Below are 20,459 nucleotides of genomic sequence, written 5' to 3'. Positions count from 1 at the left end.
TAATTGGTTCCGTACCTAAGGAAGGGCGGCACAGTGAGAAAAAATGACTTTTTCGGTTCAAAATAACGTAAATTCGACAAATATTCACCGATCCGGAAAAAATTTGAAATAAAGCTAATCTGATTTCAAGTTTTTTATAAATAAGCAAATATGACGAAAAAATTGTCATTTCTTCTATTTGACGTTCCCGGGCTCGGGATGCATAGAGTTACATTAGTTAAGGATATTCCAATATTAGACGATTTACAAAACATTTTAATGAACAAATTATTTGCTGTAAATTTTTTGTATGATTTTCCATAAATATACGTTTTTTCAGGTATTATTGCCAGAGATTTGAATAAAAACAATATTATATAAAATTTCTATTATGGTTATAGTTGTTTTTATTATGAAAATAGTTAACATAAAAATTCAGTAATCAGGCATTTTTTGACAGTAATACTCGTTATTTTCGATGTGAATTTTTTCTTAATCAGGAAATTTGCGATTATTTTAGCAACATTTATCGTTTGTGGATTAATCTTGTGATTTCTTAAACAAATGCATTAGTGGGGCAACTGTCGACGGAAACGTTTTGGTTTGTTTCGATGACAGACTTTTAATTTAGATCTTCGTGAAAAATTCAGCAACATTTATGATAAGTTGATAAATTTTGTAATAAAAAAAAAATTTTTTAAATGGATTATTCGGGCATGTGTAGACGAAACAATTCATTTTGTTTCGATGTCAGTCTTTTAAATGGGGAACTTCATGATGATTTCAGCAAAATTCATAATCGGTCAATAAATTTTATAATTTTTCAAAGACGAATTTAATAAACAAATGCATTATTCGCGGGCATCTGTCGATGGACAAAATTTTCTTCGATATCCTAATTTAATAACTTTCGATAGAAAAAAAAAAGAATTTTTCTGTAGAAAAACGCCTGATTAATGAATTTGTTGATTAAATTTGTTTGAAGGAATCATAAAATATATTAACTTGTTATGAATATTGCTAAAATTCCAATAAAGTTCCCGACTAAAAATAATGACATTAAAAAAACCGAATTTCCTCCCATAAAATGCCCGAATAATGTATTTGTTCATTAAATTTGTTTTTGAAAAATCATACGAATAACTAACAAATTATGAATTTAGCTCAAATCGAGAGAAAAAATTTCTGTCGAAAAATGCCTGATTACTGCAATTGTTCATTAAATTTGTTTATAATATAAAGAATTATAATCTTAAGAGTAATTTTCTTAAATATTATATAATTTCCATTCAAATTTCTTGCAAATCTTAATGAAGAAAATCGATCCAAGTTTGATTTTAACAACTTTTAAAATAAGGAATTTTTTTTAAACTTTTTTAATTCTGATACAATTCACTTTAAAATGTGTAATTCAAACGTCTTTTAATTTAAAAATGTTTGATTATCGATTTTTATTTTTAAGCTGACGTTTTGAATTTGAAGAATTTCCGAATGCAGACTTGAAGACTTAAACATTTAAAATCTAAAAGCTTTTGACGTAGATCTTTTATATAAAAAAACATTGGTCTTTTATAATTTATTACTCACTAAAATATGTTAAATTTCTGAAAAAAGCATCCAAAATCATTTTGAATTCGAAACAAATTAAAACAACTTTTAAGTTTCTCCAGATTTCGGAAAAAATTTTAAAGCTTCTCAAGGATGTTTTAATTATTTGACATAAAATTTTAAAGTTCACTGATTAATCTGTAACTTTAAACTCTATAATTTATATTATTTTAAAATTCTAAATCAGTGTCTCCAGAACGTGGGATTTTCCGGCCCCAACCACTCTCCCATCTGGGAGTGACACATTCAAACGTAGTGTGTCGGTGAGTCAGCTCTGTTAAATGCTGCGAGGCCCAGCCTCGACTAAAGCCGAAAATGCACGAGCAGGAATCCGAGCTCTCCCGACCTCGCGAATGACGATCTAGCTGCTCCTCGAATTTATTCAGGTTTTGAAATCCCGAGTTACCATAGAACTATTAGGCTTATTGCGAATAGGCAAATATAATGTCTTTATGTAAATAGATGTAGTAGATAAGACTTCTGGGTCTAAAATGTTTCAAATTTAGTGCTGCATGCCCTAGTCATATTTTTAGTAAACAATGGATTTTTAACAAATAAAAAACAAATTTTCGATAAAATAGTTAAATTTTCAACCCAAGAAATTACTTTAAAAATAAATTTTTTAACTTAAACGTTGTGGTTTATACTGAAGTTTGCAGTTGAAAAAATTAATTTTTAAACTCAAACAAATGCGATTTTATCAACAAAAGAAATTAATTTTTAAAGAAGAATAATTCGCCAACAAAGAAGATAAATTTATAACTAAAAAGAAAATTTTTCAAGAAAAAAAAATGGTCAACAAAATTATTCAATTTTCATCTATAGAACCGAATTTTAAACTAAAAAAAATAAGTATTCGATCAAAAATGGACTAGTTAAATTTTAAGGCAACAAATGGAATTTGCAACGAAAGAAATTAATTTTCAACTAAAATTATAATGTTTCAACGAAAAATTGAATAGATAAATTTTCAGTTGAAAAATAATTAACAAACCCAAAAAATCAAAGTTTCAACAAACTATTTGAATTGCCAAGAAAAAAATTTAATTTGCAAACAAATATTTTCATTTTCAAACCAATAACTTTCTACCGAAAACAGAATTTCAAAATTTTTAAAATCAATTTTAAAACAGAACAATTTTTGTTAACAAAATAGATAAATTTTCCACGAAAAACGGTTTAATTATCAGTTTAAAAAATCAATTTACAACCAAAAATTTTTCAACAAAATAGTTTAATTTTCAAAAAATAGATGAACTTTTAAACATATTATACCAAAATAAAAGAAGTTTCAACAAAAAATGCATTTTCATCCAAAGAAATGAATTCTTGATTAAAATAGATGAATTTTTAAACAAGAAAAATAATTTTCTACCAAAAAAGAAGAAGTTTTGACTGACAAAGTTCAGTTTCCTACCAAAAAAATTCAACCAAATATGATACAATTAAATTTTTAGTATAAAAAAATGTTTTTTCAACAACAAAAAAATCGAATTTTCAACAAAACAGTTAAATTATCAACCAAAATAGTTATTTTAACAAATTTTAATTTTAAAATAGTTTCATTTTCGATGGAAGAAATGAATTTTCAACTGAAAATTGTTTTTAAAAAAACACACAATCGAATTTACAACAGACTAGTTCAGTTTTTAAACGTACAGTTAGATTTTCATTTAAAAAATTATTTTTCTACCAAAAATGGAAAGGAATGAATTCTAAGAGAAAAGTAAAATCGTTTGAAAATTTTCAATCATTTTTATTTGCAAAAATGTACTTTAAAAAAAATCGAAAAGATTTTGAAGCACATCAAAACATTTTCTAAAATTTAAAAGAGTGTAGAAGATTTTAAAGCAAAATGTTTAAATTTGATAAGATTAAATGGTTTTAAAAAACGTAAATAAACCAGTAAATTCAAGAAGTATTTAGAAGAATGGCAGAAATTCAAATCTAATTTTAGGCTTAAATTTTTTAGAAATGTAGATTTTCAAATATTTCGAAAAAATAAACTTTAGATGCTTTAAGGGAATTCAGAAAGATTTCAAGGAGATAAAATTATTTTTCTTAAAATTCCTTGTGAAAAATTTAAAAGATTATGAGTCAATTTTTTCACATCTTGAGTTAAGGAACATAATTCTTATTAGGCCTTCTTGTGCAATTTTGTTACACAATTTTTTAAATTATATGTTGCTTCAAAAATCTACTTTAAAATTTGAGAAAGTTTAAGAGATATTCAGAAATTTTGAAAGGATTCAAATAAAATTAAAACTTGTTAAGATTCTTCAAGAATTTTGTAAGTGTCAAAGTGTCTGAAAAATTTTAAAGACAATGTTTTTTTAATTTTGCAAAATAAAAAAAATCAGGAAAAATTTGAATAATTTTGAAAGATTAGGAGACCAGACAAGATTAGAAAAAAAGAATTATTTTCCTAAGTAACATGTGAAAATTTTTAATAATTTTTTATTTTGTAAAATGTGCTTTAAAATAAAATTAAAGAAGATTTTTAAACACATCAAAGAATTTCCTAAAATTTCGAAACAGAGTGTAAAAGGTTTTAAAATCAACATTTTCTAATTCGATAACATTATACATTTTTTAAAAGTGCAAATAATCGAATATATTTAATAAATATTGAGTAGAATTGATGAGATTAAAAAAGAATTTAAAGTTCAGAGGAGTTTTAGAAACGTAGGATAAAATGATTTAAAAAACTGAAAAACCTAAAAATTCCTGTAGAAGAATAAGAAAGATGCGCCTGGAAATTGTGTAAAATTATCAGTCTTTAAAATTAAAATTGGATTGATTTTTTAAAAATTACTTTCAGCACATTTCTTCTCAAGCAGAATCCCCGATTTTAATCGCAAGAGGTTCAATTATTTCCAATCAGAATAAGTAATTACATAAATTTTGAAAATTCAAAAAAGATACCTTGGAATAAGTACAATGAGATTTAAAAAAAGTTTATTTTAATTATACATCAAATTTGTTGAATTATTTCTAAAAATATGGAAACATTAAAAATTTTAGTATTTAAATACACTTAACATTTCAGACTTTTATATTAAATATTGATGAGATATAATAGATACGTATGTAAAATGAAGAAATAATAATAAAAGTCAATAAACGAATAATTTTTTTGGAATGAATTCTAACAGAAAATTGAAAAAAGATTAAAAAACATTTTTTATTATTTCCTAAAATGTCTAAAAAGTACGCAAAATATTTTGAAGCGAAGTGTTGTAATTTTTCCATATTACTTAACTTTAGATTTAAATATTTAAAATATTTAAATAAATATAAATTTGAGTAAGTTTTAGAGAAATTCAAAAATTTTGAAACGATTCGAAAATAATGAAAACTTCCAAAGATTTTTAAAGGAATAATTAACATAATTTTTTATTTTCAACAATTAATTTGAAAAGATTATGTTTAAACATTTCAAAATATTGCAAAATATTTCAAATAATTTCAAAGCATCTGAAAAACTTTGGAGGTACTTTTTTTTTAATTTTGCAGAATTAAAAAAAACAGGAAAAATTTGAATAATTTTTAAAGATTAGAGATTGAAAGGTCTGACAAGATTAGCAAAACAGAATTATTTTTCTAATAATCGTGTGAAAGTTTTTAAGAATTTTTTATTTTAAAAAATGTACTTTAAAAAAAATTCAAGGAGATTTTTAAACGCATCGAACTATTTCCTAACATTTAAAAGACGAGTGTACAATATTTTAAAGCAAAATTCTTCAATTTGATAAGATTAAAAAGTTTTAAAAAAGTAAATAATCAAATGAATTCAGGAAGTATCTCGTAGACTTGATAAGATTAAAAAAATTTAAACTTTAGAAGTGTTTTAGAAACGCAAGATAAACTTTAGGAACTTTAAAGGAATCTCGAAAGGTTTCAGGAGAATAAACATGGTTTCTTAAAATGCTTGGGAAAATTTAGAAGATTATAAGAAAATTTTTTTCAATATCTTGAAGAATTGAAAACGTTATGAAATCTTTACAAAATCTTTAATGCCTTAAAGTACTTATCTCAAAATTACAAAATTTAGCTTTTACAATTTTATTTTAATTGTAAAATAATTGTAATTGGAAATTGATTGTAAATGATTGTAAAATAAATGCAAAAAAATTTATTTTATGGAGAAATATTTCGTGATTATAAAAAGAGAAAAAAAATTGTTAAGGTAAGTCTTTGTAGCATTTTAATAACTAATGAACATATTTTTAGATTATTTTTCCTTGATTCTGGCCGAGGGTCAAACATGGTACAAAAAACCGTTGTGAAATTTCAAATAAAAACTGTACTCTCTATACATTAATTTTTTTAAATTAAGAATAATAATACTTTTATAAATATTGCCAATATTTATTTGAATATGATACACAATGATTTTTATTTTAAAAATTCTTGTAAATAGTTGGTGTTTTTTAAATTTTACGATATTTTTGTACCATGTTTGACTTTAGGAAATAGATTTCAGGAATAAAATTATAAAAATATCTCCATTAGTTAGTAAAATACTATGAAGAATCGCCTTTCAAATTATGGTTGAAATTAAGGAAATAGATATTTCTCTTATTGTTTTTCAGCATATGATTTTTTACTAAATGCAAAGCAGATTAAAATACACTTAAAAAAATAAAAATAAGAAAGTTCAGAAATTCATACAGTTTTCTGTTCAGAAAATCCCACACATTTTTTAATAAAGTTCCTATCCACACCCCATTCAAAGGAAAATTTTACAACATTTTTGTCAAATAATCAGTCTTTTGAATGAGGTCAAGTTAATAACTTTTTGGCTTTTTCTCTTAAAATCTTCAAGACAATATCAGAAAAATTCGATCCTTTTTAAAAGATGATTAGGAAATTTCGAAGTTTGGAATATATCAACGAATAATTGATAAATTCTGAGACATTTTTTCAAGTTTTTAAATATTTCTAGTACGTTTAAAAAAAAATGAATTTCAAAAAAAAATGTTAACTTACTACACTTTTCTGAAAATTTTAAAAAAGCATTCAAGATGTGAAAAAATTTACTCATAATCTTTTAAATTCTTCACAGAAATTTTAAGAAAAATAATTTTATCTCCTTGAAATCTTTCTGAATTCCCTTAAAGTTTCTAAAGTTTATTTTTTCGAAATTTTTGAAAATTTACATTTCTAAAAAATTTAAGTTTAAGATTAGATTTGAACCTCTTCCATTCTTCTAAATATTTCTTGAATTACTGGATTATTTACGTGTTTAAAAACTTTTTAATCTTATCAAATTAAGACATCTTGATTTAAAATCTTCTATTCTCTTCTTTTAAATTTTAGGAAATCGTTTGATGTGTTTCAAAATCTTTTTGATTTTTTTTTAAAGTACATTTTTGTAAATAAAAATTATTAAAAATTTTCAAACGATTATTAGAAAAATAATTCTTTTTTCTAATATTTTCAGACATTCTAATCTTCTAATTTTTAAGAATTATTTAAATTTTTGCTGATTATTTTGCAAGTTTTAATTATTTTTTAATCGTTTCAAAATTTCTGAATATTTCGTAAACTTACTAAAATTTGAAAGAAAATTTTACAAACCAACATAAACATAACAAAAAATGGTGCGACAAAATTGCGCAAGAAGGCTTAATAAGAATTAAATTCCTTATTTATTCTAAAATTATATATATATGGAAAATCTACGAAATAATTTTAAAAAATTGTAATATTTTTTAAAATTTTCTCTCAGAATTAAAAACAATTTTCAGTTGAAAATTCATTTCTTCCATCGAAAATGCAACTATTTTAAAATTGAAAGTTTTTAAAATAACTATTTTAGTTGATAATTTAACTGTTTTGTTGAAAATTCGATTCCTTTTTTGTTCAGAAAACATTTTCTTATACAAAAAATTTAATCGTATCATTTTGGTTGAATTCTTTTTTGTAGAGAATTGACCTTTCTCAGTCAAAAATTCTTCTTTTTTGGTAGGAAATTATTTTTCGTGTTTAAAAATTCATCCATTTTAATCAAGAATTCATTTCTTTGGATGGAAATGCATTTTTTGTTGAAACTTCTTTTTTTTGTATGAAATGGTTAAAAGTTCATCTATTTTTTGGAAATTACACTGTTTTGTGAAAAATTGTTGGTTGTAAATTGATTTTTTAAACTGATAATTAAACCGTTTTTCGTTGAAAATTTATCTATTTTGTTAACAAAAATTGTTCTGTTTTAAAATTGATTAAAAAAATTTTGAAATTCTGTTTTCGGTAGAAAGTTATTGGTTTGAAAATTAAAATATTTGTTTGCAAATTAAATTTTTTTCTATTCAATTTTTCGTTGAAACATTATAATTTTAGTTGAAAATTAATTTCTTTCGTTGCAAATTCCATTTTTTGCCTGAAAATTTAACTAGTCCATTTTTGGTCGAATACTTATTTTTTTTAGTTTAAAATTCGTTTCTATAGATGAAAATTGAACAATTTTATTGACCATTTTTTTTCTTTAAAAATTTTCTTTTTATTTATAAATTGATCTTCTTTGTTGGCGAATTATTCTTCTTTAAAAATTAATTTCTTTTGTTGATAAAATCGCATTTGTTTGGGTTTAAATATTAATTTTTTCAACTGCAAACTTCAGTATAAACTACAATGTTTAAGTTAAAAAATTTATTTTTTAAAGTAATTTCTTGGGTTGAAAATTTAACTATTTTGTCGAAAATTTGTTTTTTATTTGTTAAAAATCCATTGTTTACTAAAAATATGACTAAGGCATGCAGCACTAAATTTGAAACATTTTAGACCCAGAAGACTTGTCTCCTACATCTATTTACATAAAGACATTATATTTGCCTATTCGCAATAAGCCTAATAGTTCTATGGTAACTCGGGATTTCAAAACCTGAATAAATTCGAGGAGCAGCTAGATCGTCATTCGCGAGATCGGGAGAGCTCGGATTCCTGCTCGTGCATTTTCGGCTTTACACGAGGCTGGGCTACGCAGAATTTAACAGAGCCGACTCACCGACACACTACGTTTGAACGTGTCGCTCCCAGATGGGAGAGTGGTGGGGGCCGAAAAATCCCACGTTCTGGAGACACTGTTCTAAATTTGCCGTATATCTGCATGTCATCTAAAATTATTGAATTGAATAGTGTTAGTACCTCCCATTTTATACGTTATTATTTTAATTGATCATTTTAATGTAACAGTTTCTATTTTAAAAACTTTTAAACTTTAATTTTAAAAGTTTAAAATTTATGAGTTCAACTGGAAGCGCTTTTATTTGTAATTTATTTTTTTACACTTTTATCATTTATGATGGAGTAAGTGTTAGAATTGTCGAAATTTGACACCGCAGTTTTCAATGGATCTCCACATTTCGTGACCCCAAGAATCCGAAAGTAAAGTTTTACGGATGGCGTCTGTCTGTCTATCCGGCCGCCCATCCGTTCGAAAAAACGATAACTTTAGAAAAAATAAATCAAATCCACCTGTGGCACCCTTTTTTAAGTTAAAAAAAGGACTAGTTTGTTAACCAGCCATTTTAGATAAAAATTCATAAAGTTAGAGCATGTAAAACACTTTCGGGACCATTTTTTTATATTTAAAAATTTTATGTACGGCTATTCATAGTACTTATAAAGCCAAACAATTTATTTCAATGACTTTTTTCGATAAAAAGAACATTCTCATAGTAACAGCTTATTCATAATTTTATAAATCAATCTTAAATCAAAATTTTAAGCCAAGCAGTGTACGATTAACTATGCAGGTTTCGAAAAAGTATAAATTAACAAAAATTGTTTGTGAAAAAAATGGTTGGAAAATGACCAAATTTACAAAAGAAAAATATGAAAGAAAACCCGTTCACAATTATCTGTCGAAAATCGAGCACGCAGCGTGACTGTCACGAGATCTTTTTCATAAAGTCTTATTCTGCAGCGTATTTAGTTTTTTCTTTAAATAAACGATGCTTGTTTGTTGCTTAGTTCTCTATTTTTAATCGTTAAAAAAAAGTTTCAATTCGTCCACGATTATTCTTATCATTTTTCAAATAATAACTAGATAACCAAAAATTGTTTTGAATCTGGTCTCCTAATTTATAGCTCGAATTGAGTCATACTTTGTTATTTTCACATTTCTGATAAGGGCATGGAGAGACGATAACTTTTATTCCATCTTCTCAAAAACATTTAATTTCTTTTGTGGGGAAATGGTCATATATATCTAGGATGTCCTAATTTTTTATATAATATACGGTAAAAGCAAGGTCGTTTTTCAGGGAGAGTTTTAGGTATTACAATAAGATTCAGAAAAAACTCTCCAAAGTTGTACTAAAATGAAACCATTTGTGGGAACCCAAAATTTTTTGTTTTTCTTTGAGGGTAACAGCATGAAGCTATCTTTTAAAAAAAGGGCACAAACAAATTATGTCACGAGAAAATTAATCTTTGGTTTTTAAAGTGTAAATATACGAATTGTTATTTCAGGACTGTAATCTGAAAAGAAGACTTCAGGTTCACTCCACATGCCTGAGAAACAGCCGCATTGATGAACGTATTATATAAAATATAATAAGGATCATAGATAAGAATATTATATTGTCATACTCACCAATGACGTTCAGGATTACCACCAAATTGAAAAAAAAAGTGTAGGCCCTCTTCATTTTTGCGAAAGAAGAGAAAAGACTGACTAATCCTTCAGTGAATAATTTGTTTATGAGGTGTATCTGTGGAATATTCCATTGCATCATCAGACTGCTAATATATACCTACGTAGGCCGTATCTCAAATTTATGTGAAATTTCGAAATTATTAGTGACAAGTTTGTCCTTCGCAGATAAGACTTTAATTATAAAATTTTTATTATATTCATTAAAAGGTATTAGTTTCATGTAAAAATTGAGTTTCGCCGATCGCGAAATTATTCGCGATTATTCAGTATTTTCGCTAATTAGTCAGTATTTTTTTATCAGAACGTATAATCTAATCTTGGTAGTTCAATAAGAATCCATTTTTACGATTCACGGCGCACCAAAGTATTTGAATAAATTAAAATTGTTTACATAGTAGTCAAATATACAAAAAAAAAATGTTACTCAAAAAATTCATTTATCTGAATCGTAGTTTTCAAATTAACATGTAATTTAATCTTTGATAAAGCGACTTTTGCGACTTTTTAAAAAGAAATATAATTCTTTCACGAAAAACACGACTTTATATATTTAAAATTTGTTAAATAGTTTTAACGCTAACCACATTGCAGCTTTTATTAATTCAAAGAGCAAGAAATAAAAATTAGCACCAAATTTATTCCTAACATTCGGAATTAAATCATTTTTCATTTAACCCTCTGCTGTTCATGTTATTTTTATTACCTCGGCCGTCCATGTGGTCAGCTATGGAAAATTCATTTAAATTATATAAATTTAAAAAAAAATAATTTTAAAAAAGTTTCGGGTTTTTACTTTTCTCACTAAGCCCTCTTGGAAAAGAAATAAAAACTTACCTGCGTTGTCTTCCAAAAACGTATTAATTAATTTTTACAATTGAAATTGGTGTTTTTAGAAAGGTATATTATATGAAGAAAAAAGTATAATACTGTATAATGCAGCAGGAGGACGTGCAGTTTCATTACCCAGCACTTCTCGTATTATAAACTTTAGCGATAATGATAAATTAGGCTTCTTCAACCGAATTCGCAGCTATGGTTTCATCAAATCGTAACGAACATCGTTTTGTAATGCGAACAACTGAATAATTCTTACACATCATGTCAATTTTTCCGCTATTATAAGTCTTTTTTTGAAAAAGTCCCTAACATACATTTTCAACAAAAAAAAAAATCTTCGTTAATTACATTACGAGGTAAATTTTTTTAGAGGAAAAGAATGACGTCACCTTGTTTCTTTTTGATAAAATTCGACCTCGAAAAATTACCTGGGTCACGTATGACCCACATAAACGGCGGAGGGTTAAGTTCCATAATAAAAAATTCAAAAATTTTCATTACAACAATAAGGTATTGTTTTCAAGTCCAAATGACTATTGCTAATTTCTTTAAAGCCCCACGCTTAGAGACCCCGTGAATCTAAAAAAATCGGTTTCACGATAGTGTCTATCTAGCATTGCCGTCGTAATTTTTGATACAGTTTTGTTCCGTTTTTGTCAAGTGTCTAAGTTTTGAGACCCTCTGAATCTTACAAACAGGTATTTAAAAATTGAAAACTCGTTTTGCACAAATGTAATTGCATAAAATTATTATTAATAATATTTGGGATAAAAACTTTTGTTAATATGAGATTCTCGCAACCAATAAGAACAATGCAATGTGTTTAGAAATATTCGGATAAGCGGAAATTATAAAAACATTAATTATAAAAGCAAGGAAATACGCACATCACAAAAACGAAAAATTTGTTAATTTAAACAATTAAACTTCATATCCACGTCGCTTTTTGACTAAAAAATTCACCCAAGGTACACGGCTTAACTAAAGAAGATGTAATAATGATTTTTATTATAATAGAACATTTTTTAATTGCAATACAGGATTATGAAATTTTATCGACAAGTGCAATATCTATTTTTATCATATTTATCACTCTCTGACCCATCAAAGCCTGTTTTGACGACGCAATACAGGAGCAATACATGGAGTAGAGCTAAAGTTGCCAATGTGGGTTAGGTGGAGGCTACAGGAGGCAGTCAGAGGAAAGAGGAAAGAAAGATCTAGCAGGGGATTATAACAGGGTTTAGAAATGGATTAGAGGAAGAAGTTTATGGAGTGGGAGAGGGGGAGGGCGTGCAGATGAGGGCATAAACGATAGGAGGGGTAACGTATAAGTTTGTGAACGTGTACAATAATGATGGGATGGGAAAGATTAAAGAAAGGGTGGAAGACTTACTAGGAGAGAGAATAAAATGCATTCATGATTTTCATCCACATAAAATTTTCAACAATGACAATCCGAAAAACTCTTCTAAATCTCAATTGGCTGATATGGTGTTTTCAAAAATTCCGTGCATGCAAACTCTAAGTAGTGTGACTCTCTAAATTTTGAATATTCGTTTAAATGACATTTGAATGATCTCATAGGGATTAGAAAAATATTGAAGGAAAGAGGCCTTTATAAACATCATACATTGGCTTTAATAGTTTTTAATTAAATTTTGATCCGACTGCGGATTACAAAGAATATTATATTTTAGTTTCTATTTTTTTAATTGAATCAATGATACACATGCTGTAGGGAATCTTCATTTGAAATATCATTATGAAACCAATGTGGAAAGATTGTGTGTCTATTGCCTACATGACATTCCTTCATTTCATTTGCGGTCATTTCGTCAACTTCACCGCTTATCATGTTTATTTTTACTCTCGGATAATGTCTATTTACCTTATATATTCCACGAAGAATTCCAGTATATTCTAAAATTGCAAAAACTTCACCATTAGAAGTTGACAATACAATATGTTCTCGGCTTGGCACGAACATATAGAAATTTTGTAAACGCAATCGAATTGATTTATTGTTAGGAATAACGTATCTCCGAAATTCAAATCGCTGATTCTGATTGGCCTGAGGAATAAGCCGAATATATCCAAGATTAGCAAGTGAATATCCAAGTATTTTATGAGAAGGAGGTCGGCCCGGAGGAGAGTTGGGCCTAACACGAAGAGGAGGTTTCTCGGGTAGAGTCAGGTCAGGTGAATGTTGTCTGGCCAGAGAAGGAGAGCCAAGATTGCGTTGTTCATTGGGATTTCGTTCGGGATGTAGTGAATCGTAATTTCCAAAAGCTTTAATAAAATTGTTGGGTAAGACTGGATAGTTCTTGCCTACTGGACAATCCCTAACCTCGTCTGGGGTCAAAATACAAACTTCACCGCTTACCATGTTTATTTTTATGCGCGAATAACCCTTTAAAAACCTATATATTCCACGAAGAGTACTACTAGAATCCATTATTGCACAAATATCACCATTTGATGTAGATAATACCAAATATTCCTGTTTTGAATCCAAAATATAAGGCATCTTATCTATTTTCATGCGAATCCTGTTATTGTTAGGAAAAGCGTATTTTCGAAATTCAAATCGCTGGTTTTGATTGGTGCGAGGAATAAGCCAGACATACCCAAGTTCTTCTAATGTGCATCCAAGTACTTTATCAGAAAGCGGCCTGTCTGGAAGATACTTGATCCTGGTACGAGGAGAAACCTCCTGAGGTTCGGTATGAGTATACCATACGGTATGTAGAGAGTCGTGATTTCCAGAAGTTTTTAAAAAATTCATGGGGAAGATCGGCTTACTACCGCCCACTGGACAATCCCTCATTTCATCTGGGGTAATTTTCTATATTGAGCCGCTTATCATATTTATTTTTATTCTTGAATGATTCTTATCTGCCTTATACATTCCACGAAGAACTCCTTCGCCCTCCAGTACTGCAAAAACATTACCATTGGATGTTGATAATACAATATATTCTCCTGTCGTCACGGGCACTTTTCTATTCTGTTCTGCTCGCAGTTTGATTGGTTAACCGTCAGGAAAACAATATCTTCGGAATTCGAATTGAAGGCTTTCATTTCTGCGGGGAATAAGACGAATATATCCAAGTTCTGCAAGTGAATATCCAAGTATTTTAAAAGAAGGAGACTTGCTATCAGAAGACCTGGACTTGTCACGACCAGGAGCTTCCTGAGGTGAAGTCCAGTCAGGCGAATGTTGTTTGCCACCAGAAGAAGAAGAAGTACCAGGATTAAGTTCTCTATAAGTATTGTCGAAAGACTGTGAACATTCTGCAAGCAGGAATGGATCATTTAAAAAAAAATTTCTTTGCTGGATTCAAAATTGTTTTGCAGAAAGCATATTTCTGACGTTTCAATCAAAATAACTCACTCATTGTTTTGTCTTTGAACACAATAATGATAGAGATTAGTCACTTCTAGTTAATTTCAGTCCCATTTTGGGTTGAAAATTATCATGATGTCAAGAAACTGTATTTAGAAACATGCTCGTAATTAATTACCTGCAATAATTGGTTTTAAAAAGTAATTCATTTTGTCGACAAATTAAACTATTTTCTTGACTATTTATCTTTGTCGTAAAAAATGAAGTCTTCTGTTAAAGAGTCTTCTCTACGAATTGAAAATTCAACTCTTTGTTCGTCAGTTCAACTGCACGGTAAGAAATTAAAACAATTAATATATTCAAATGTTCTAAGTAAATTCGCCTTTGTAGCATGAAGATTAAGCTATTGAGTTGAAAATGACATTTCTCATTATTGACTGCAGTCCCGCAAGAAAACTTCCCGTAATAGGAGATAAGTAGGTCCTTCAGTCACTCAGTGTTCAGGTTATACTTTGCGTAAGCAGGAATAACCAAAGATTACGATAATGCTGAAGCAAAGCAATAGTAAGCGTTTGTCTTTCGAAGGGACACCTAAGCTTTCGCACAAATTAAAATCATGTTTCTCAAAATAGTCTATTTTGCTGAATTTATTTTTTTTTACCAGAAAGTTTCCAAATCTATAAAATAAAAATCTGTCCAAGTTTGATTTTAACAGCTTTTCAAAAATAGGTTGAAATGAATTTTTTGTTAAAAAATCATTCATCTTTTACCATTTATTACTTATTAAATTATTTCGAATTTCTGAAAAAGCTTCAAATATAATTTTAAATTTGAAACAAATGTAAAATAACTTCTAGATTTATCAGAACTTGCGAATAAAATTGACAAGCATTTCGAAGATATTTGAACTATATGCAATGAAAATTTAACTTAATTAAGAGCATTGCAAATGATACCGTGGAATTATATTTTTGGAATTTAATCTTAATCTTTAAACTCTATCATTTCTAAAAGTTAAAAATTCTAAATTTCTACATCCCATTTTATAAGTTTCTATTTTTATTAAGCATTTGAATACAGCATTTTTTATTTAAAAACTTTTAAACCTCAATCTCAAAAGTATTAGAATTGTCCGAAACTTGACACTACAGTTTTGGAACAGGTATCTACGTTTCGAGACCCCCTGAATCCGAAAATAAAGTTTTTACGATGGCATCTGTCTGTCCGGCCGTCCGTCGGTCCGTAAACACGATAACTCAAAAAAATTAACGAAGCAAATTCATGTTTTGCACACTTTTTTATCTTAAAAAGGACGAGTTCCTTCACCAACCATTTTGGATAAAGATTCATAAAGTTATAGCACTTTTTTAATTTTATAAATCAATTGAAAATCAAAATTTCAAACCAACCAATGCACGATTAACTATATAGAATGGAAAATAAGACGAATTAACAAAAATTGTGATACCACAATAAAAAAAACAATTTCGTTAAGAATCAATTCTTGATAGGATGCGTATTTTTATTTTATTCCACGAAAAATAACATTGAATACAAAAAAAATTTGGGAAAGTGACCGAAGTTACGAAAACACGAGATTAAACAAAATCCGTTTACAATTATCTGTGGAAAATCGAGCACGCAGCGTGAGTGTCACGGAGAGAAAGTGTACCTCAAAGCCTACATAGCTTTAAGAAACTTAATCTTTAACTTACTTAATCCAGTAAAAAATTCAGATTAAAATGGCCACCATGATATATGTACATACATACTTGAAAATCAGTACACTTCTAAAGTTTCATTTCCAATCACAAGCATTTTCAAGTTCATTATGAATCTATAAAATCAAAATGCCAATAATAAAGAAACAATTTTTTTAAGACGAAGCTCTAACGGAAATGATTCAGACGGTCCTGATTGTTTACGGTTTAGCGAGTCCTGAGATTTTACGAAGGAGATAAAGGGCACCCCAAAACGACTTCTATAGCGGGTAACGAAAAGTTGTTTAAAATCTGGGCTCCTAATTTTTAGCTCGAATTGAGTCATACATTGCTGTTTTCGCATTGCTGATGAGGACATAAGATACCATTTTTATTCTGTTTTTCGATAAACTTTTGCCAAATATTATGTCAACTTTGACAGTGGAAAATCTTACAAAGCAAAAAGTTTTTATTTTTTCTATGTTGGAATGATCATATATATCTAAGACTTCATAATTTTTTATGTAATACCCGGTATAAACAAAGTTCTTTTTCAGGGATACTTTGCGGTATTACGATAAGATTCGGAAAAAACTCTCTCAAGTTGTACTAAAATAAAATCATTTGTGGGATCCTAGAATTATTAGTTTTTCTTTGAAAGTAACATCATGAAGCTATCAAAACAAAAAAGAGCACGGAAAAATGATGTCATAAGAAATTTAATCTTTAGTTTCTACAGTGTAAATATACGAATAGGTATCTCATGACTATAACCTAGAAAGAAATCTTTAGGTTTACTCTATAGGCCTGAGAAACAGCCGTATTAATGAATGTATTATATAAAATATGATAAGGATTATAAATAAGTATATTATATTATTATACTCACCAATGGCCGCAATGATGACGACCAAAGTGAAAAAAAAAGTGTAGAACATACTTATTTTCGCAGAAATAGATAGAAACTGATGATACTTTAGTGAATAATTTGGTTAACCAGTGCATCTGTGCAATATTCCATTGCATCAGCAGACTTGAAATATATTTATAAGTAGCCCTTATCTCACATTTATGTGAGGTAACAAAGTTAATAGTGACAGAAATGTCCTTCGCAGATAATACTTTAATTCTTTTGATAAAATAATGAATTCCAGTTTCCGACTGAACTATGTCGTTCAGGATAAAATATAACGCACACAGATGTGCAGCTAAGAATGATCTATTAATCGAAGATTTTCTTTCAAATTATGTATTTCGCAACAAAAATATGTAAAAAGGGCAGTTCTTTAAATTATCTAACGAATCACCTTGAATTAAAAAATAGAAAAAACTTTATCATTCTGGTTTAAAAATAAAACCACCTTAGGTTTTATTTTACACGAAATTCAGTGATTAATTAGTTCGATTAATTGAAAATCCACCTGTTTAGTTAAAAGTTGATGATTTTTATTTAAGAATGTAACAAATTGGTTATAAATTCGTATAGTAATTCTTGAAACATTATTTTTTGGTACAAACTAATCTTTCCGATTAAAGATTGAAATTCACCCTTGAAACTTAAAATACGTTTTTAAAATTTCATTTAATCTTTGTAATTCAATAAGAATACATTTCAACGATTTACGGCATTGCCGTCATCATCGTTGTCATCTCTCTATATCGAGTTTATAAACACACTGGATACGAGATAGCCGTGTATCAGCCAAAGGGAGTTTAAGGCAAATTGAAAGACGTTTTTGACATTTAGCGCCCTCCATGGTCGTCCAAAGAAGTAACTGAAACAAGCGCGAAATTCGAAATGTGTAGTTTATGAGAAACAAAAGAAGAAGCATATTTTATCAGAATATTCATTAGAAGAATATAAAGAAAAGAAAAAAATAAGTATGTTCTTTTACGATGTGTACAGTATATACGTATAGTATATAAGAATGAATCAAATTTATAAAAAAAATGCTTGAATGAAAGGAATCAAATGAATTAAAATAATTATGGTGGGACTATTATTTCGTTGAAAATGTAACAATTTCAAACAAATAATTCTTTATGGTTGAAAATTCGTCTCAGGCGGTAGAATGTTAGCCTTCTGGATGACTAATTCTTCTTTTTCATTTAAAATTCATTTCTTCGGTTAATAATTTCCATATGAGGTTGACAATTCCGTTAAAAATTAAAAATTTTTGTGGAAATTTCATCTACTTTTTAAAACATCTGCTTTCTTTTTGGTGGAAAATGAATGTCCTTAATGAAAATTGAACAAATTCAAATCGATATTTATATGTTCTGCATAAAGTTTTATTTTTTTCGGTGGACATTTATTGTAGATTAGGTTTATAGTAGGTGGAGAATTTCTTTCGAAATTCAGATATTTGGTTACCATTTCATGTATTTTGTAAAAAATCTTTGTTTCTAGGTGCGAAAAATTAATCTCTTCGGCGGAAAATAAGTTTTTGTATGAGAATTCATATTTTTAACCGAAAATTCATTTTTAGAACTGAAAATCTAACTATTCCAATTTTTAATGAAAACAATTTTTTTATGGTAATTTTTTAATTTAATTAAATTTTAAATTGAATTTGAATTTCATCATTCAATTTGTCACATATAAATATTTCGATAATAACTTTTCCTTGGTTAAAGTTTATTTTACTTCTATTTTCACTATTCTAAGGTTTTGAGAAGTATTCATTGATTTAAAATTGTTACGATATAGAGGTGAATTGCAGAAGAGGTGGGTGAATTATAAGAAAAATCAATTCACATTAATATTTTGGCACATTTATTACTCTTCTCACATACAATTCATGAAATAAAATAAACATATATTATACCTACATAATAAAATGAAATAAAATTCATACATCATTATAACGGATTGGATTAAAATGCAATTTACTGGTTCAAAAGTGAGTAATTTTATTCAAAACTTATTGTTGGATTAAAATTGCATTTTAATCCAACAAACATGACATTTTTTAAAAAAGGGATGAATTTTTCAAGGAAAAATAAAAATAAGAATAGACAATATGTAAATTTCAATTGCAAAAACAAATTTCAGTTGAAAATTTTTGCAAATTGTAACAGAACTAACAAAATTACTTCAATATTCGTATACATTTTATTTAATTTTATTATGTATGTATAATGCATGTTTATTTTATTTCATACATTGTATGTCAAATAAGTAATAAATGTACCAAAATATTAATATGATTTGATTCTTATTATATTTGACTCACATCTTCTGCAAATCACCTCTATATCTTAACAATTTTAAATCAACGAATACTTCTCAAAACCTTAGAATTGTGAATATAGGCGTAAAATAAATTTTTAACCAAGAAGTTATTATCGAAATACTTAGTCGTGACAAATTACGTGAAAAAATGTTTAATTAAATTTAAAATTAAATTACTACAAAAAAATTATTTTCAATAAAAATTAGAGTAGTTACATTTTCAGTGCTAAAAAAGAATTTTTGGTCAAGAAAATGAATTTTTATATGAAAACTTATTTTCCGCCAAAGAGATTAATTTTTTGCACCAAGAAACAAAGATTTTTCACAAAATACATAAAACGCCAACCAAATATTTGAATTTCTAAAGAAATTCTCCATCTACTATAAACCGAACGTACAACAAATGTCCATTGAAAAAAAAAAAAATAAAACTTTATGTAGAACATATAAATATCGATTATATTGAAGAAACCAGCTGTTTCACAGAATACATAAAATTTCAAAAAAATTTTTTAATTTTTTAACGAAATTGTCAACTTCATATTTCAATTATTAACCGACGGAATGAATTTTAAATAGAAAAGAAGAATCAGTCATCAAGAAGGTTAATAATCTTCCGCCTAAGACGAATTTTCACCAAAAAGTATTTTTTTTTAATTGTTACATTTTCAACAAAATAATAGTCCTACCATAATTCTTTCCATTCAATTGATTCCTTTCATCCATACATTTTTTCATAAATTTCATTCATTCTTATTTACTATACGTATATACTGTACAGATGGTAAAAGAATATACTTATTTTTTATTTTATTTATATTCTTCTCATGAATGTTCTAATAAAATATGCTCCTTTTTTGTTTCTCATTAACTACACATTTCGAATTTTGCGCTCGTTTCACTTACTTCTCTGGATGACTTCTCTGGATGAGATAGGTTTATGCGCCTGCGGAGAATCTGCGCGAAACTCGGATATCGACGGTGCGCCACACAGTGGGGTGAAATCGGAAAACGAGGTTCAAAATGACATTTAGAACGCAATTATGCACCGATTTTAGAATTTTTTTTTTTTTTGAAAAATTCAGAACT

Source organism: Belonocnema kinseyi, chromosome 2 (genome assembly GCF_010883055.1).
Source record: "Belonocnema kinseyi isolate 2016_QV_RU_SX_M_011 chromosome 2, B_treatae_v1, whole genome shotgun sequence".
NCBI lineage: Eukaryota > Metazoa > Arthropoda > Insecta > Hymenoptera > Cynipidae > Belonocnema > Belonocnema kinseyi.
Note: the sequence above shows the minus strand (reverse complement) of the source record.